This window comes from Hylobates moloch, unplaced genomic scaffold (assembly GCF_009828535.3).
Source record: "Hylobates moloch isolate HMO894 unplaced genomic scaffold, HMol_V3 SCAFFOLD_9, whole genome shotgun sequence".
NCBI lineage: Eukaryota > Metazoa > Chordata > Mammalia > Primates > Hylobatidae > Hylobates > Hylobates moloch.
In genome coordinates this window covers 82,955,820-82,976,887 of record NW_026652284.1, presented here as the reverse complement: position 1 = coordinate 82,976,887, position 21,068 = coordinate 82,955,820, and the positions used below count along the sequence as shown (strand labels likewise).

The 21,068-nt window shown below is 45.0% G+C and overlaps 1 long non-coding RNA gene across 1 annotated transcript; it reads right to left on the bottom strand.

Moving 5' to 3' along the window:
* Positions 1–770: 770 nt before the first annotated feature.
* LOC131384256 (uncharacterized) lies at positions 771–20,185 on the bottom strand. The gene is made up of 3 exons (XR_009214925.1): positions 19,974–20,185; positions 18,256–18,427; positions 771–1,052 (listed from the first exon to the last, which is right to left on the bottom strand). It is a non-coding gene; the product is annotated as an uncharacterized LOC131384256 (long non-coding RNA).
* Between the last annotated feature and the right edge of the window lie 883 nt (positions 20,186–21,068).

Genomic DNA, 21,068 nt, shown 5'->3' with positions numbered 1-21,068 from the left:
CTGCACCTATCAATCCATCCTAGATTTTAAGTCCCACATGCCTCAGGTATTTGTCCTAATGCTCTCCTTCCCCTTGACTCCCCACCCCCCGACAGGCCCCGGTGTATGTTGTGCCCCTCCCTGTGTCCATGTGTTCTCATTGTTCAACTCCCACTTATGAGTGAGAACATGAGGTGTTTGGTTTTCTGTTCCTGTGTTAGTTTGCTGAGGATGATGGCTTAAACATATTCTGAGTTATAGTCTATGGAAAGTATTTTGAACATTTTGGATTAATAAAGCTCACACCCTAGACGAGCTCAATCCCAAGGTGGGATGTGGACTTGGCAGGCATAGGGTGAGGGAAGGAGGGGAAGGAGAGGAAGCTGTGGTGGGTGGGACTAGGGTTAGGCCACTAACCAGAGGTTGAGGCTGGCCCCCAAGGGGAGTGGTCAGAGGTTCAACTGAGAGTGTTTCACGGGGCCTAGCAAACTTAGGAACAATGAAATGAATATGGGCTGTGATGTCAGCAGACCTGAGTTTGAATGCTAGCTTTGCTGTGCTCTATCCGTGTGGTTTTGGGCCATCATTTGCATTCCTCTGAGCTATTTCTAAAATGAGAGATATACTCTCTTCATGCAGACTCTTGTAAGGATCAGTAGCGATACGCCTCATGTGCTTTCACACTGAGTGATAAGTAGTTACAGCTTAGTACGATTACTAGTCCAGGCCAGAATCCACATCAGGGAAGTCTAATCAGATGAGTGGAACATGGCAGTATGAGTTTCCAGGAAGTGGCAATGCTTGGGACATCATTGGGAGGGTGTTCATCTGTTTTGGACCAGAACTTCAGCTAGTGGTCAGGGGTCAGAGGCATTGTTCTTAAAGAGGCCACTAGAGAAGAGCCTACCACAGAAGGTCTGCCAAGAAAGGGGCTCCAACCCTGCAAACCTGATGCTGATGAGGATTAGTATTGGATGGCAGTGAAAAGTCAGTCTTATTGGGTTCACATTCCAGTGTTGTCACTGTGTAAACTTAAGCAAGTTATTTGACCTCTTCAGCTGCATTCCCCATATCTGTAAAACAGGAATAATATTACCCCATTGAGATAGTGTGAGGATTAAGTGAGATACTACATATGAAGTGCCCAGCAGGGTGTCTGGAACAGAATATGTTAATTATTGTTACTACTATGGACATTCAAGCAGAAGACTATATTTACTTATCCAGAACTTTGATTCTTGATGCCTTCTAAAACATTTTCATGCCAGATCTACATATCTTTTCAATAACCAACGTGGGCCAGACAAGGTGGCTCACGCCTGTAATCCCAGCACTTTGGGAGGCCGAGGCGGGTGGATCATTTGAGGTCAGGAGTTAGAGACCAGCCTGTCCAACACGGTGAAACCTCGTCTCTATTGAAAATACAAAAATGGCCAGGCGCGGTGGCTCACGCTTGTAATCCCAGCACTTTGGGAGGCCGAGGCGGGCGGATCACGAGGTCAGGAGATTGAGACCATGGTGAAACCCCGTCTCTACTACCGGAGGGTGGAGCCGAGTCAGACTGGTCTCCCCTGGGCAGGAGATCCGTCTCAAAAAAAAAAAAAAAAAAAAAAAGGCGTGGTGGTGGGCACCTGTAATCCCAGCTACTCGGGAGGCTGAGGCAAAGAATTGCTTGAACCCGGGAGGCGGAGGTTGCAGTGAGCCGAGATCATGCCACTGCACTCCAGCCTGGGCAATAGAGCCCATTTTAATTTTCAATTTAAAAATTAAAAATAAAATAAAAATTAAAAATAAAATAACCAATGTGCACTGAAAGGCAGATACATGACATATCAGAATGCAGAACATTAGGAAGTACTTTGCTGGATCACAGCTCTCCAAACACCTTGGTGCCCCACCCACTCAACTACTGTGTTTTGACATCTGGAAGCCTTTAGAGCATTTCTAGGCAAATTATATGCCCCTAAACTTCAGAGAATCTTAGAGACAGAAAGTATGTCTGAGATATACTTGATTTTTCACCAATCAAGCAAACAGTAACTAAAAGCAGCGTGTTCTCAGCATTGAATTGCATGTCTGGGGAGGCAGCCAGAAGCAGAGAACTTGAAGTTGTGAACCTTGCCCTCCAAAGGACAAAAGACATCATACACAGCTCCCACCACCATGCCATTCCTAGGATACCAGGTTGGAATTCTCCATGTTTCTCAACCCTTTATAGAAGGGTCATCTTTAAGGGCAAGATAGAAGTTTGTTGGGGAAATAACTTCAGAATGAATCCAAGTCTCGTCACAGTGAGCTATGTTTTGGATGTTTGTCTCCCCCAACCTCATGTTGAAATTTTATCTCCAATGTTGGAGGTAGGGCCTAATGGGAGGTGTTTGGGTCATGGGGGCAGATTCCTCATGAATAGATGAATGCTGTCCCTGGAGGAGAGTGGGTGAGTGAGTTCTCACTCTATTCATTCCTACAAAACCTGGTTGCTAAAATGGGAGCCTGGCACCTCCCCACCTGCTTTTTTTTTTTTTTTTTTTTTTCTTGTAGAGACAGGGTCTTGCTACATTGCCAGGACTGGTCTCAAACTCCTGTCTTCAAGTGATCCTCCCACCTCTGCCTCCCAGAGTGTTGCAATTACAGGCGGGAACCACCATGCTTGGCCTCCCTGCTCTCTCTTGCCTCTTCTCTCGCCATGTGAGCTCTGCCGTGCCAGCTCCCCATCACCTTCTGCCTTGGGTGGAAGAAGCCTGAGGCCTTCACCAGATGCCCAATCTTCCAGTCAGCAGAATCATGGCCAAATCAATCTTTTTTTCTTTGTAAAATTACCCAGTCTCAGGTATTCCTTTATAGCAATGCAAAATGGACTAAGATCGTGAACTAGAGCTCTCTCTTTGCCAGTGCCAAGAACTGGTTTAACACAGTGCAGGGATATTTGTCATACTCTGGTGATATACAACAGCCATAGTTTAGGATCTTGGTGTGAGATGCTCATACAATATAAAACCATACAGAGGAGACCATTTCCATTTAAGGAATCAAATCATTTCAGCAATGGTCTTTCTGAAACCCCCACCAACAGTGTTATTAAAGCTGTTGCTTGGTAACATGCTACTCTCTACTTTATAGTTCTTCTTCTTCTTCTTCTTCTGGTAAGGTTAATAAGTATTTAACAATAGGCTAATATGCTTACTGAAGTGTAAACCAAAAGCATTGCCTTGAAAATCTTCCCAAACACTCACAACTCATACCATTCTTCACAAAGGAGCTGTGTAATGTGTATGACCATTCATACTAATCAAATAGAAAAGGCGCTGGTACGGTGGTTCACGCCTGTAATCCTAGCACCTTGGGAGGCCGAGGCGGGTGGATTGCCTGAGCTCAGGAGATTGAGACCAGCCTGGGTAACATGGTGAAAACCCATCTCTACTAAAAGTACAAAAAAGTAGCTGGGCGTGGTGGTGCGTGCCTGTAATCCTAGCTACTCAGGAGGCTGAGGCATGAGAATTGCTTGAATCCAGGAGGTGGAGGTTGCAGTGAGCCAAGTTTGTGCCACTGCACTCCAGCCTGGGCGACAGAGTGAGACTTTGTCTCAAAATAAATAAATTGATAAATAGATAGATAGAAGCAACATTGAAATGCCATTTTGATGGCTTCTGATGTTTGGGTTGCACATCAAACATGAAACCAAACAGCCTGATTAATGCCCAATATTATGCCTTATAGATTGTTAAGTGTTACAGATGCTAATTGAATGTAATTTCCCACTGTGGTTTCCTCAGCTTTCTCTTCATGAGGGTCAATTATTACAGTATATCTTGACGATGCTATAACCTCCTGCCCTATTAGAAGGTCCGTCCTACACTCCAAGTTGTCCTCCCTACCACCAAGAGTGATGATGAATTTGCACTGACCCCGCATATCTCATGCTTGTCCACAATGGCATTCATTTTACAAATTGGGAATGTAGCAGGTATTTGTTCCTTACTCTGAGTGCACGTAGTTTGAGTGGCTGAACCCATGTCCCCACTTCCAACACACCCTCCTCTCTGCTCTATCCAAACCTTGACAGACCGTGTAATCTACCCTCAAGTCACAGAGATGGCACAGGAATGGGTACTTGTCTAGGGATGACCGAGTTAGACTTAGTGCAGGGATGTTTGTGAAGAGAAGCCCTCTTTTTCCAGGATACCTGAGAGACTGGAAGGTGAATCTAGAATGTCTGATGGCCGTTTTCCCTCTGAGTGGGAGGAGACTGAATGAAGCCAACACACAGAAAGCAGAGCCAGGGGACAGATATGGAGAGAGACCAAGTCTTGATGACAGCACTGGACCCCCTAAGCTCCTGAAAATCTTCCGCTGGACTTTCGGTTATGTATACTAGTGATTGAACCTTTTTTCAATTAAGTCCATTTGAGTTGTGTTCACTGAATAAATGAATCAATGAATGAATGAATGAACCTGGCCACACACCAACAAAAGCCAAGAATATCTGTTACAATCCCAGTCAGTTTGTGTGCCACAGTCCCGTAGAACAACTTCCTTCCCTATTGAATTCTAGTGAGTCACATCCATGTGTGGCAGGGCTTGTAAGGTGCCTGGCTGTCTGCCAACCTTCCTGCCCCCTCCTTCCCTGTTCTTTGTTAACAGGGCAGTCAGGTAGAAGCCTACAGGGATAACTCATAATTGATCTCCAGTGTGTCTCAACAGCTTGCATGGTGTGGGAATATCCTGCACATAACAGAATCACTAGGATCTCTAGTTGCCACCCGTTAAATGACGGTCACCACTGCTGACAACTAACATGCTTTCCCCACATTTTCAAACTCCTGCTGCTGTTTTGTGCCAGATATTAATTTTCCCATATTCCCTTGCAGCCAGAAGTGGCCACATATCCTGGCTAATAAGTAAGGAGAATAAAGATCTGCTAATAAAAAGTAAAATTATTTGTTGTCCAAACTCTCTTTCTTTCTGATTTGAATACAATGGTGTGAGGATGTGATGTTTGTGGTGTGACAGCCATATTTAGACCATGAGTTTTTTAGCGCCGCTATAAAAAATTACCATAAACTTGTGGCTTAAAAAAACAGAAATTTGGCCGGGCATGATGGCTCACGCCTGTAATCCTAGCACTTTGGGAGGCCGAGGCAGATGGATCACGAGGTCAGGAGATTGAGATCATCCCGGCTAAGACAGTGAAACCCCGTCTTTACTAAAAAATAGAAAAAATTAGCCGGGTGCGGTGGCGGGCGCCTGTAGTCCCAGCTACTCCAGAGGCTGAGGCGGGAGAATGGCGTGAACCCAGGAGGCGGAGCTTGCAGTGAGCCAAGATCATGCCACTGCACTCCAGCCTAGGTGACAGAGCGAGACTCCGTCTCGAAAAAAAAAAAAAATGTGGCCGGGTGCGGTAGCTCACGTCTGTAATCCCAGCACTTTGGGAGGCCAAGGCAGGTGGATCACTTGAGGTCAGGAGTTCGAGACCTGCCTGGCCAACGTTGTGAAACCCTGTCTCTAATAAAAATATAAAAATTACCTGGGCATGGTGGTGTATGCCTGTAGTCCCAGCTACTCGGGAGGCTGAGGTAGGAGAATTGCTTGAACTCGGGAGGCAGAGGTTGCAGTGAGCCGAGATCCTGCTATTGCACTCCAGCCTGGGCAGCAGAGTGAGACTGTGTCTCAAAAAACAAACAAACAAAGAAACCAAAAACAACCAGAAATTTACTTCTCACTGTTCTGGAGGTCAAAAGTCTGAAACCAAGGTGTCAGCAGGGTTGGTTCCTCCTAGAGGCTCTGAGGGAAGTCCTTCGCTTGCCCCTCTCCTGGCCTCTGGTGTTGCCATTCCTTGGCATGTTGACACATCACTCCAATCTCTGCCTCTGTCATCACATCTGCTTCTCCTCCCCATTTCTTTTCTTTCTCTTTCTCTCTTTCCCTTTCTTTCTTTCTTTCTTTCTTTCTTTCTTTCTTTCTCTCTCTCTCTCTTTCTTCTTTCTTTTTTTCTTTTTTTTTTTTGAGACAGGGTCTCACTCTGTTACCCAGGCTGGAGTGCAGTGGCGCGATCATGGCTCACTGCAACCTCCACCTCCCAGGCTCAAGCAGATCCGTCCACCTCAGCCTCCCTAGTAGCTGGGACTCCACACGTGCACCACCATGCCTGGCTAATTTATTTTTATTTGTAGAGATGAGATCTCCCTATGTTGCCCAGGCTGGTCTCCAACCTCTGGGCTCAAGTGATCCTCCCACCTCAGCTTCCCAAAGCATTGGGATTATGAGCATGAGCCACCATGCCCAGCCCTATTTATTGTCTCATAAGGACACTTGTCATTGGATTTAGGGCCCTTTTCTTATCCAGGATTATCTCATCTTGAGATCTTTACCTTAATTATATGTGCAAAAACCTTTTGTCCAAATAAGGTCACATTCACAGGTTCTGGGTGGACACATCTGTTGCAAGGCCAGCACCAATTAACCTACTACAATGAGGCAACGTGGCTAAGGATAGAAAGCTGACATATGAGAATGGCAGAGAAGAGTGTTATTAGAAAGACCCAGGTCTTGATGACATCATCAACTCATCAATGGTTTTTGAGCCAGTCATTTGAACCTGAAGTATCTCATCACTAAGAATTGCGTCAATTAAGAAGTTCTGGGGCCCCAGAAAAATAAGAGCCAACAATTTCCCCTTAGACTCACATTGGGTAAGCCTCTGACTTGCCATTTCCCTGTAGTTCATTTGCTGCTTTAACCTAGCAATTAATTTAGTGGAACCTGGAAAATTCAGCAACATGACAAGGAAATTCCATTTAATTTGAATTACCACTTTTGGTGGATTAGAAAAGATGTAAGGAATAGGAAAATATAAGGGTATCATTCAGTGTTGATTTATTTTGACTGGAAATGCTTAACTTCAATTATTCATGGTAGAATTTTGTAAGAAAACAGCTCATATGCTCGAGGAAGCATCATTAAGGGAATGCATGAAGCCAAATGCAGCTCATAAGCTCACAGTCTTCCGTTACAAAACTCATCTCTGGAGTAAGATAGGGAAGCGAGGAGAAAGAATTGAGTCCTTCTTGCAGTTGGGCAGCTGGCATTTTGTGTTTTGTTTCTTTTTAAATTATCCAAGTAGCATATATACTTTCATTGTCTTTTTAATTTTTAAATTTAATTTCTTTATAAATGCCTTAAAATATGTAAAATTTTATCCAGATGCATAAATGCAGTTGCATGTAGTTCCTCAGAAGTACTGACTGGTGTTTGGCATAACCAGATGCTGATGAGCTCTTACAAGGGCATAAGGCCAAGCCACTGGTCAGGGCAACCTCCTCATCTCACCTGGCTGGGACCCTCTACTGGAGGAAGAGAAGGGGACTCCCGAGGAACAACCCTCTCTCAGATGTACCCTTTGTCTGCTTTGCTTTCATACTTTTTAGGCTCAAGCAAGCTTATAGATAGGACTGAGCAGTATTCAAGGGTTTCTCTCTGTAATCTTTGAACCCAGTTCAGGTCTTTTCATATTTGGGCATAAGGCTTAAATACAGAGGAGCATTTTTTTTTCTTTTGAGACAAAGTCTTGCTAGGTCACCCAGGCTGGAGTGCAGTGGTGCGATCAGCACTCACTGCAACCTCCACCTCCTGGGTTCAAGCAATTCTTGTGTCTCAGCCTCCTGAGTAGCTACAATTACAAACATGTGCCACCATGCCAACTAATTTTTTTGCATTTTTAGTAGAGATGGAGTTTCACTATGTTGGCCAGGCTGGTCTCGAACTCCTGGCCTTAACTGATCCACCTGCCTTGGCCTCCCAAAGTGTTGGGATTACAGGCGTGAGCCACCATGCCCAGCCTAGAGGAGCATTTTTAAAAACTAAGTTGGTCTATCAAAAACTGGATTAGAAGAATAAAAAGAATGGATTAGAAGATTATACACATTATTCTGCGTCTTGCTTTTTCATGCTTAAAGAATTCCCGGCCAGGCCTGGTGGCTCAGGCCTGTAATCCCAGCACTTTGGGAGGCCAAGGTCGGCGGATCATGAGGTCAGGAGATAGACACCATCCTGGCCAATGTGGTGAAACCCCATCTCTACTAAAAATACAAAAATTAGCTGGGCATGGTGGCACGTGCCTATAATCCCAGTTACTTGGGAGGCTGAGGCAGGAGAATTGCTTGAACGAGGAAGTTGGAGGTTGCAATGAGCCGAGATCGTGTCACTTTACTCCAGCCTGGTGACAGAGTGTGACTCCGTCTCAAAAAAAAAAAAAAAAAAAAAAGAATGCCAATGCATTCTTCTTTAGTTGTGTTATATGCCATGGTGTGTATGTTTCATTCCTATTAGCAGGCATTCATGGTGTTTCCCATTTTTCTTTTTTCTTTTTCTTTCTCTCTTTCTTTTCTTCTTTCTTTCCTTTATTTTCTTTTACTGTTGTGGAAGATTCTGCAATAAACATCCTTCACGTATGTCCAGAGGCACTGGTGCCTTTATTGCTGTGGAATGGACGGATTCTTTAGAATGAGATTACTGCAACATGAATGGACCTGGAGAGCATTATGTTAAGGAAAATAAGCCAGTCACAAAGGGCCACATGCTGTATGATCCCATTAATAAGAAATGTCCAGTACGGGCAAATCTGAAGGGATAGAAAGTAGATTGATGATTGTCTAGGGCTGCGGGGGGTGGGGTGGGGCAGAGAAACGGGGGACAATTGCTAATGGGTGCAACAGGATTCCTTTTAGAGTGATGAAAATGTTCTAAAATTAATTGTGTGATGCTTGCCCAAGTCTGAATATACTAAAAACCAGTGGAGTGTATGCCTAAAATGGGTGAATTTTATGGTACGTAAATTACATCTCAATAGAGATGTTATTTTAAAATGATTGAAATTACTAGGTGAAAATGTATCACAGCTGTTTCCGTTTCTACCAGTACTGAATGAGAGCACCCTTTCCCCACATCTCCACCAGCAAGAGGTCTTACAGTTCTTTCCAATTTTGCCAATCTGGTGCGTATAAAGTGATATCTCATTTTGTCTTTAATTTGTGTTTCCTGGGTTGAGTTTCATCAAAAGGGCTTCAATACCATTTCAGTGTACAAAGCAATAAGCAAGAGGTTCCTCATGCCCTTGTGTCTCCCCTGCAGTAACAACTCTCAAGAGTTAGGTGCGCTCCAGCCCCTCTTTATACATTTATAAACTGATGAACATATACATATCATCTTGTGATTGATAAAGAGAATCACACTACCACGTTGCTTTATGATTCATTTTTTTCACATGACAATATGTCTCAGAAGTCTTTTTAAATTACCCTATGTAACTCTACCTCATTCTTTTTTTTTTTTTTTTTTTTTTTTGAGACGGAATCTCGCTCTGTCGCCCAGGCTGGAGTGTAGTGGCGTGATCTCGGCTCACTGCAAGCTCCGCCTCCCCAATTCACGCCATTCTCCTGCCTCAGCCTCCCGAGTAGCTAGGACTACAGGTGCCTGCCACCACATTGCATTCACGACGTTATACAATCATATTCTCTATCTAGTTCTAAAACATTTTCATAACCCCAAAATGAAACCTTGCACCCATTAAGCAATCATGCTCCCTCCTCCCCTGCCTTGAGCCCCTGGTAACCACCAGTCTACATTCTGTCTCTATGGATTTATCTAGTCTGGATATTTCATATAAATGGAAACATACAATGTGCGACCTTTTGTGTCTGGCTTCTTTCACTTAGCATCATGTTTTCAAGGTTCACCCATGTCATAGCATGTATCAGTACTTTATTCCTTTTTATGGCTGAAAATATTCCATTGAGTGAATGTGTCATATTTTGCTTATACATTCATCCACTGGTGGGTTTTTCATACATCTTTGAGCTTATAAATAACTCACACTCACCATGCCTGGCATTGTCCTATTGCCTTAAATGTATAAACTCATTTAATCCTATAGCAGTCCTATAACATAGGCCCCTTATCCTATCTTGTATGCCCAGATTCAGACACCTCTGAACAACTGAAGTGTGTGAGTGTGCCTACATCTAGACAGAAATCATCCTGTCTAATCTATCTATACTCCCTACTTGCCTCCACACTACTCCCACTAGATATAAGTTCCATGAGAGCAAGAGCAGTGTCTTTTGGGTTCAGGCTCTTGGCAGAGTACCTGGCACTTAGGAGTTGCTTGACAAACATTTGTTGAGTGGTGAATGCATAAATAAAATGCTTTAAAATGGAAGCTAAGGAAACTGATTTTAGTTTAAGTATTGGGGAAGTTAGCATTATCATCCAAGATGAAGCCTGAAGGACAAGTGGAAGTCTGTTTAGAGGAAAATAGCTTCAGGCAGACAGAAAAGTCTAAGCAGGTGCTAAAGCTGTGAACATACATAGCATGGTTCTGGCACCAAGCAGTGGCCCCATGTGAGTTGAAGAAATGGAAAATGCAGGAGGAGAGGTTGGAGATATTGATCTAGAAGGCAGAATTTACAGGAATGCCATGCTAACAAGTTTGGACCTTTTTCTTCAATGGTGGGGAATCCCTGAAGAGTTCTGGGCAGAAAAGTGGTGTGCCTGGATCAGCAATATAGAAAGATCCATCTGGAAGCAATCTGGAGGATGGGTTGGAGGTTGGTAGTCCTGGAGGCAGGAAAACCCATTAGGAGATGTATTTACCAGGTCCTTTTAGCAAAAATCCAATTCAACTGGCAAAAAGTGGACTGTATTATCTCACCTGACCATGGAAAGGGCAGAGGTATTGCTGAGCTTCAGGGGCACTGCCAGGCTTCTCCATCACATGACTGACTCTGATTCTGTCTGTGTCAACTTCAATCTCTCAGGCTGACTTACGTGACATCACACAAGACTGTTCATGGTCCTGGGCCTCAGCTCTTACACTGTCACTAGTGCCAGAAAATGACAGTCACTCCTTTTGTCCCAAGATCAATTATCCCAAGGAATGGCTGTCATTGGCCAGGTTTGGGTCAGGTGTCCATCTCTGGTCCCATCAACAGTGGCCAAGATAACAAGATCTCGAGGCAATGGCAGTTTCCTTTCAAAACACATAATCAGAGATGGGGAAGGAGAATTTCTCAGAAGAAAAAGAGCTCTTTTCTGGGATCACAAAAACAGTTGTTTGTGACTGTAACCTATTGTTATAGTACAGACATGATGTGAGGAGTGTCTGAACCAGGAGCTCTAGAAGGGAGAAGAGAAGGCAAATTCAGGGACAGAATTTGAATAGAATACAGTACTCAGTTGCTGGCCTGTACTCTCCTGGAACGAGGAGCCAGGTGTCTTATCAGGGCCCATTGACTAAAAACCCAAGTCTCCTCTAGATCTGCCTCTACATTTGCAGATCTTGGGAGCCTGGAAACTTGAAGACTGGAGGCCTATTCTTCAGCTTTGCAGCCACTCTTCTTCCAAATAAGCCTGAGAAAGGAGCTTCTTTCTCATGAATCATTACAAACTCACCAACCTAAGTGAGGACTAAAATAGAATTTCAGTTAATTTAATAGTTTTAAGTTTCAGAAAAATAAAATTACATTTCTTTCTTTCTTTTCCTTTGAGATGGAGTCTCGCTCTGTTCCCACGCTGGAGTGCAGTGGCGTGATCTCGGCTCACACCAACCTTCACCTCTCAGGTTCAAGCAATTCTCCTGCCTCAGCCTCCCAAGTAGCTGGGATTACAGGCGCACACCACCACGCCCAGCTAATTTTTTTTTGAATTTTTAGTAGAGATGGGGTTTCACCATGTTGGCCAGGCTGGTTTTGAACTCCTGACCTCAAGTGATCCGCCCATCTCGACCTCCCAAAGTGTTAGGATTACAGGGGTGAGCCACCACGCCCGGCCGTACATTTCTTATTCCTCTGGATTTAAAAACTGAGATTTGTTACAACAGCACTTGGCACCTAACTGGTGCTGATCAATTAATTCTTTACTGAGTGATTGAGAGAAGAGCTGGCCCAGATGGGCTATCAAGGAGACCTCAGGTCAAGCAGAACCTGAAGGAACTAGGGAAAGGGAAAACCAGGAATCCAAGCTCACTGGTTTCAGGTTCTTCTCTTAGGTAAGTTCTGACCTCCTTCTAACCTCTTCTTTCTGGTTTTTGATGGTGGTGGAGATACGTGTGGGGGGTGGGCTTGGTGCAGGAGGGTGGGATTGTGTTAAACAATTCACAGAATTTGGGCTAGGCACAGTGGCTCATGCCTATAATCCCAGCACTTTGGGAGGCCCAGGAGGGTGGATTGCTTGAGCCCAGGAGTTTGAGATCAGCTTGGGCAACATGTCAAAACCCTGTCTGTACAAAAAAATACAAAAAAATTAGCAGGGCATGGTGGCACGAGCCTATAGTCTGGGCTACTAGTGAGGCTGAGGTGGGAGGATCACCTGAGCCAGGGAAGTTGAGGCTACAGTGAGCCATGATTGCACCACTGCACTCCAGCCTGGGCAACAGAGTGAGATCCTGTCAAAAAAAAAAAAAAAAGCACAGAATTCTTTAGGATTCCACCAGAGGGTACAATTCTGGAATTAAGCCACCCAAAGGAGTCATGAGTTTTTATGGCCAAGTTTTAAATGGGTTTCCCCTTTTTACTTCTATGGTTCTTCCACCTCCTGCCCTCCACCCCAGAGTCCGGGGGCACTTGGCTCGCTCTGGCCTTAGTCACAGCTGCAGGTGTCATCTGCTGCCTGGAAGCATGTTCCAAATGGCAGAGCCTTGAAGATTCTCTTTTGCTGGAGATGAGGCTCTTGCCCTGGGCAGGAAGTAAAAACCCAGTCCCCATATGGCACTACCTCCAACGGCAGCCTCCCAAACAAAAACATGAGCTGGAAGCTTCCACCTGACCTTCATTTTGGGTGAAACAGGGCTTGGGAAGCAAAGATAGTGACAGAAGTGGTTGCCTCGGCTCACCCTGTGGTGGCTGCTGGCTGAGAGCCTGGGGCAGGCTGGCTGGCTGGGGGAGTAGGGTGAGAGGTGACGATCAGCCAGGCGAGCTTGCAGGAACTGATGTCTCTGCCCAGTTAGCAGCACCTGGCTGTAATCTCAAAAGTTCTCAGCCTGGGATGAGAAGGGAGGGGCGGGACGTACCGCACCGGCAGCCTCACAGGGAGGGAGAAAGCCAGGGCTCTTCCCCAAACTTGGGCCAAGGGTGGCTCTACTGAAAGAGGAACGGCCCCAGGCAGCTCACAGGCCACAGCTGGGGTGGCCTGTGTTGGGGCGGGGTTCTGCATCCCGGGTTCTTTGAAATCATGCACATGTGCTGTCAGGAAGAGCTTCCCAACTGGAAGATCTAGAGAAGGATCTCAGTGGGTCAGACCTTTGGGTTATTTCTAAACCTTGGATCGGGTTCCAGACGGCATTTACCCTGCAGTCTGAACAGCTCCGGAAAGCAGACGGGGGTGCTGGCAGGAGCGGGGGTGGGAGGGCGCGGCAGCTGACTCCGGGTCACGCTGACATCGGAGCGCAGCCAAGCGCAGGGCCCGGGCGAAGTGCAAAACCGCAGGGCAGTGAACTGCAGTCTCTGCCCTGCGCGCAGAGCCCTCCACGCTGTCCCGTGGCCCCTGCAGAAGTTTCCCGCTTTAATAAGAAAGGCATCCTAGGATTAGGTTTGCGGCAACACCAAGAGGCATTGAGCCCCTTCTGGGACGGAGAGACAGCGCCAGCCCCTGCAGGGTGGGGCAGGGAGTGACCGCGTCGGGAGGAGGCTCAGGCCGGGCCCTCCAGGAGGGGGCATCTGGGCACAGCTAGGCAGACTGGGTCAGGACTAAAAGAGTTTCCAAGCAAAAGGCTGCGAAAGCAGAGAAGCCTGGGTGTCTGTGGCAGGGACGGCAGGGCGGGGCTGCTGGGGCAGTGGCTGAGAGACGGGAAGAGGTGGCACCAGAGGGGGACCTTGGAGGATGGGCAGGATTTGCCAGGCACATGGGGGATGAGAGGAAAGAACAGCTGAAAAAAACAGCCTGAGCCAGAAATAAGAGCAACCGGGCATACTGGGCGATGGGGAGATGTTCCTGTACCCAGAGTTTACAAGAGTACAGGAGAAAATGCAGGGAAGGTAAACTGTACCTGCACGGCAAGGAGTTCAGATCTTCCACCATAGCAAACCCAGTCAAAGGTTTTTGAACAGGGAGTAATGTGAACTGAGTTATAATTTTTAACTGTCTTTTGGAGAGCTGTGGGTAAGGATGTACTAGAAGAAGAAAGCTGGCTGTAGAGACCAGGACGGAGGCTTTCCCAGCAGCTCAAGTGTTGGGAAGAATGAGAGGGAGGAAATGTGCAGGAGGGCTTAGGTGGTCATTCATTCCATGTTGGAGAACAGAGGGCAGGGAGTGGGCGCTGAAGACGCAACATTTGGGGACTACATGACGAGGAGGTTGGGTGGTATCCCTCTAAAGGACAGGGAAGGCCGTGGGAAGTGGGGGGAAGTGTCCATGTTGATCTGCGAGTGAAGTCCAAGACACAGTTAGACTAGATACTTGGGAGTCACTGTGTTTAGGGCAGAGCTAAAGCCACGAGATAAGGCAAGCTGGACAAAGACCACCGCATGGAGAGGCCAGGGAGAAGACTGTTCGTGGCCCCCAGGACCCGTTCTCCCATCTTCATGTTAGTGATAAGTCTCCCTAGTTTGAAATAGGCACATGGACACCCGACTTGAGCTTCCCTTGCACCTTTGTGTGATCATGTGGCCAAATTCTGGCCAATGGGATGTGAGTGGAAGTGATGACATGCAACTTCTAGGTCATGTCCTTTGGAAAGGAGGCTGCCTTCTTTCTCCCCATTCTTTTTCCCTCTGCTACAGTCTCTAACATTGACACGGTGCTGGTGAGGCAGTCCTCAGCATGAAAATGAGGATACCACCTAGGAATGGTGGTAAAGCAGGACAGGACAAACCGGGGCGCCGCCCTGGACGGCCTGCGTAGCTCCAGACTAGCAAGCGGAGGAGAAATAAACTTCCTCGTTGGAGCACTGTTGTTGATTAATTTGGGGAGGGGTTGTCTTTTTGTCACAGCAGCTAAGCCTGTATCCTAAGTACTACTTATACTAATACTGAAAATTTATATTGGGAATAAAATCCTGGGGGATGCCAGCACTCGGGAGATACAAGTGGGAAAAATGGAAACACAAAAGGAAAAGAGAAAAACCAAAGAAGAGACTTTATCAAGAGACTCTGATTTGGCCAGTATTTCAGCAGATCAAGGAGGGCTTGAATTAGGCAAAGGAGTTTACACCAGAATGGAGGTAAGAATACAGTTTCTGCCATCTCTGTGCATACTTTTTGTAAGTGTGTCACTGATTTGGACATTTACAGTTCTGCATTGGCCTTTTGAGAAAAATGAACCAGGCTCATTTGTGCTTGTGCTTATGAAATGATGTGTATACTGATGCTTATCTGTGTGAATTATGATTTTTCTGTGTAATACTATGCTACCAAAATGAAACATTTAAATATTTAAGTGTTTATGTTCATCAAAGCATACTCATTTTTTCTTCAATTGACCTTATAATAGTAAAAGATATATATGCTGAATTGAGAGATTGGTGAACTGAACTGTACCCGTGAGGAATCTTTTGATTTCCAGTGAAAGATAACCCAACCCAAACTGCTTTAAGGAGAAAGTGAATTCACTGACTCACCAAACTGAAGTGGCCAGGAGTAGGCTGGCTACAGGCAGTCTGCTCAGGAACTCCCATTTTGTCATTGGGACTGTTTTGGTCTCTTCCTTCTTTTCCTTTCTCTCAGTTCTACCATGGCTCCATCCTCAAAGAAGCTTTCTCCCTGTTATCACCAGGTGGCTGCACTGCTTTTCACAGCCACCCCAGCTTCATGTCCAGGGGAGAAAACCAAGTCTCTTGCCAAGAAGTCCCAGTAATTGGGTCTTATTGGCTTGTAGGTCACATATTCATCCCTGAACCAATCATCCCAGTTCAGAGAAAGCAAAGCTTACTAACTGGGCTTCCTGGGCAAATCATGTAACCTTTCTGTGCCTTAGTTTTCTCATTTTAAAATGCAAATGAGTACTTATCTAATAGAGTTGTTATGAGGGTTGCATAAGCTAACATTTATAAAGTGCTTAGAACAATGCCTCGCTCAGAGTAAGCATCATATAAATATTTGTTGAACAGATATGTTGGCCAGGCCTGAGTCACAAATCTCCCACTTCTATCCACTTAGGCCACACAGTGACTGTATGGGGAAGGAATAGTTGGTGTGGACCAAGGAGAAATGGACCCCTGGTAGGCAAGTGACCCATGTTCTCTAGAATGCTAGAAAACAGGAATACAAGAACTCAAGTTTGAATGAAGTGGAAGAATAGATTTGAGAGGAGGAGACGGGATTATGACCAGAGAGGTGAATTTTAGGAAGCCTTAAGGATTTATATAATTTGGCTCTGGGTCCCCCACCCAAACCTTATCTCGAATTGCAATCCCCACATTCCCCACGTGGTGGGGAGGGGGACCAGGTGGGAAGCGACTGGATCATGGGAGCAGTTTCCCCCATGCTGTTCTCATAGTGAATGAGTTCTCATGAGATCTGATGGTTTTATAAGGCAGTTTTCCCTGCTCTTGCTCGCACTCCATGCCTCTTCCCCTTCCACCATAATTGTTAAGTTTCACGAGGCCTCCCAAGCCCTGTGGGACTGTGAGTCAATTAAACTTCTTTCCTCTATAAATTACTCAGTCTCGGGTCTTTCTTTGTAGCTGCATGAAATTGGACTAACACACTGATGATGTTGCAATTCTGTGATGAAGATAATTCAAGAGGGGCTAGTGTTGGGTGGCTGAAGTCGAGTTGAAATAGACAAATCTACAACACCAGGGTATTCAAAATTTTATCTGTTACAATCCCTGGACACCTTTATCAACTCAGCTGGGCTGAATTTTCTGCCAAAAATGATATTTTCAAAGATTGTTGGTTTTTAATAGTCTAAGTTCTCAATATAAATATTTTAGGTTTTAAACAGTCCAAAGTCAGAGCTTCAAATGTGCATGTGTGTGTGAGTGTGTGTACGCAAGTAACTACCCTCTTACTCCTTTTTCTAGCACTCCCCCCGCCTTTTTTCGAAATGGAGTCTCGCTGTGTTACCTACGCTGGTGTACAGTGGCCTGATCTCGGCTCACTGCAACCTCCGCCTCCCGGATTCAAGTGATTCTCCTGCTTCAGCCTCCTGAGTAGCTGGGATTACAGGCGTGCATCAACGCGCCCGACTAATTTTTGTATTTTTAGTAGAGACAGAGTTTCTACTCAACAAGGGTTTCACCTTGTTGGCTAGGCTGGTCTTGAACTCCTGACCTCGTGATCCACTCACCTCAGCCTCCTAAAGTGCTGGGATTAGAGGCGTGAGCCACCACACGCGGCCATAGCTGGTTTTTTTTGAATCGATTGCATAGGATTTAGGGCCCAAAGAGATCTAAGAGCTCACACTCAGCCCAGCTCCTTCAGGCCTTAAGAGTAAATGGACTCAAGTAACCTACAACATGGCAAAGTAAAGCATCAGTTTTATTACTAGGAAACCTAGACCAAAGAACTCAGGGGACCATTGGGGGGCGGGGGGCAATGGGACTTCTTCCACACCTCCCTCAGGGCAGTTGTCACACCCTGACTCCAGCCAGCATGAGTGCCTCGAGAGTCCATGGCACCAAGATAGGGGCAGGCTGACCTGTCTGGACTCTGAGGCAACCCTGAAAGCAGGACCAAAGGGGTCTTGGGACTGAAGGCCAGTCAGAACAGCCCCCTCTCCAAGGGAGGCCAAGGGTAGCGAGAGAAGGGCCTGTGTCTCAAGTGTCTGACCCAAGTGTCTTGCTCAGCTGTATTTTTAGCTCTCACCCTTGAGCCACATATCCATGGAGCGTCCTCTGAGAACCTACATTATTCTTTTGCTGAAGCACCGCATTTTCCTTGCATTTTAGTTTAGAGATCCAGTTTTGAGGGACTTTGTCTTCCTTCCTGCTTTTATGTCCAGTCTGTTTTCTATTTTCTCTCAGTTTCCTATTTTGTCTCAAAAACTTGCCTAATGAGCAGGGGAGGGGGTGGGATTGAAAAGATGGGGCTTTGTCATCACACAGATCTGGACTGAATCCCAGCCACACCCGAGCCCAAGAAGCTGGACCTCCCAGAGAATCCACTTCTCCTGCTGTCAAATGGGGATCCTAACAGTAATCACTTCATGGGCTGTGCCCCAGGGGGTTGACTGGGATAATGTTTACAAAGTGCCCCGCACAGTTCCTGGTGCATAGTAACGGGTCAATAAATGTGGGCAATTATTTTATTTTCAGAAATCTGTGAAAGATGTGGGTGAAGGGCTCACCTTGTTACAGTTTTTCTCCCTGGGGAATTCTCTCCTGAAACATGAGTCTTTGTTTTGAAGAGAGCCTCAGTGGTTTAGTCCTATGTGAGTTCAAAATTGTTTTGTAGCCTCAAAATCACATCCATAGCAATCTTGTTTGTCCATCATTAATCCTGTTTTTAAGCAGTTTCCTCTAGTGATTAAAAAAAAAAATGATGTAAGGGCACAACATGCCATGTTGAAAGCTGCTTCAAGGTGAAGGTTTACCTTTTAAAAAATTATTTCTGTTGTTCATTTCATACTAACCCAAGATTTGACATTCTGGCTATGTTCATATGATAAAAATAGATATAAAGTCTGTGAAATCAAAGTATAATTACCATAACCCATATCTCTATGATTTCTATATATTTTTAGAACCTAAAAATAGAAACATTTAGGGGGGCTATTTTATTAGTTGCTTGCATTTTCAATCTGTCAAATCTGAATTTTATTTTAGCTTTTACTTTGTTTATAACATATTTTATGATGCTACAGATGTTTAAAATTCATATTTTGGGGACTAAGATGAAAGTCTTTCCTGAGATCATTTTATTTGGAAATAATTTTTATTTTAGTTTGGCATTTTCTGTGGCTACTAACTTAAATCTAGTAATTAGTATCCATGGTATCCATGTTCTTTTTTATTTATTTATTTTTTTCCTCACTACTATGCTAACAAGGAGGCATCCATGTTTTATGAACCAGAATATTCTTTCTAGTTACTTTACCTTTGAACTCAAACTATTTAACTTTTATACAAATGGAGAAAATAGTTCAAAAAGTAACATGCCTTCTTCAGCATTACCTAATGGCAATCAACACCTAATTTACACCTCTAGGTAGAAAGAGAAATCAGTTCCTCCCTCAAATGTTAAGGGCCAGGTCTCATGTTGCAGGCTTTTCCCATCATTTCACTATATTATATGTTTTCTGTTTACTAAAAATAATCTTTCCTTTTTCTGATTGAAAAGTAATCAATGCTTTTAAGATAACCTGAAAAATAGTATTATCTCTTGAGCTGATCCTGAATTTCAAAATAGTTCTCCTCTGAAAAATGGTTTCCTCAAAGTTGAGAACATAAACAACATGTTACTCCCAAGGCAATAATCAGAAATACAGGCAGATATTTCATTTGACAATATTGTCTCATCACAGTGAGATGATGAAATAAACATATTTTTCATTTATTATAATGAAAAATTGCAAACCACCTAGATGTTAGGTAAAATACGGTATATCTATGTAGATTAATGTGTAGCTATTACAAATAATAGATTATGTAGCATTTTTCCTTTTTATTTTTATTATTAGATTCTTTTTATTTATAAATTAACTAATTACAAAGTGCACTCATTGAAAAGCTTTGCAGCACAAAGGCTACAAAGAAAATACTCTATTTTTAAGGACTTGGAGAAATGCTCACAATCCAACAATTACTGAAAGAAGAAAAACATGAATTCAACATAGAGCTCGATCTTGGTTATATTCGTTATATTATAACATATACTATATAATAATATATAACATTATATCTATATATTGTATATTATATATAACATAATATATGATGATATATAACGTGTCATATGTTATATATATGTAATATATGTTATATATTTACATATAATATACATGTATATGAAATGGGAGAGTTCCCTGATGCCCCTTGCAGGGCGTTGGACAGGGGTGTGGCTCACCTCTTCAGTTGCCACGGCTGCTCAAACCCCCTACGGGCGTGGGAGCATGCAGACAGATGCAGGAGCCCAAGTGGGTGTGTGTTATAGTGTGCCTTTTTAGCCTTGCCGTCCTCGGATAGCTTGAGTGTTAAACAGCTCAGTGGAACCTCTGCCTTTCGGGAAGGGCAGAGCGCCGGTGTGACAGCTTTCTGTATCCCGAGCTCTTGTCCAGCCTCCTGGAAAAATCGGGTCACACACGGACTCCAAGGATGAATGCAGGAGTTTTACTGAGGGGTGGAGGTAGCTCTCAGTGGGATGGATGAGGAGCCTAAGTGGGGGATGGAGTGGGAAGATGATTTTCCCTTGGAGCCTGGGCGTCCAACAGCTGAACCCCTCTTCGACTGCCCCCAGCCAAACTCCTCTTGGCATTCAAATGTTCCTCCTCTTCTCTCTCTCTGCCGCATGGTTCCACTGTCCATCTGCTTGTCTCATCTCCTTGCTTGCTCGTCTGCTTCTGGAGCCTGGGGTTCGGGGTTTATGTGGGTACAGGATAGGGGCGTGGCGGGCCAAAAGACAACTTTTTGGGTGCAAACACAGGAATGCCTGTCCTCATTTAGGGCCGCTGGATCTTCAGGCTTGAGGGTGGGGCCTTTGCTGGGGGAACCACCCTTTCCTGCCTTTTGCCTAGTGTTTCCCTGTCTTCTGTCCGTATCATATATATTATTTTTATTTTTTGAGACAGAATCTCCCTCTGTCACCCAGGCGGGAGTACAGTAGCATGATCTCTGCTCACCACAACCTCTGCCTCCCAGGCTCAAGTAATCCTCCAGCCTCAGCCTCCCAAGTGGCTGGGACTACAGGCACGAGCCACAACAACAGGCTAATTTTTATATTTTTGCAGAGATGGGGTTTCACCATGTTGTCCAGGCTGGTCTCAAACTCCTGAGCTCAAGTAATCCACCCACCTCAGCCTCCCAAAGTGCTGGTGAGAGGTGACAGCATGCTGGCAGTCCTCGCTCGCTCTCGGTGCCTCCTCTGCCTGGGCTCCCACTTTGGGAGGTGTGGAGGGAGAGGCGCGAGCGGAAACCGGGGCTGCGTGCGGTGCTTGCGGGCCAG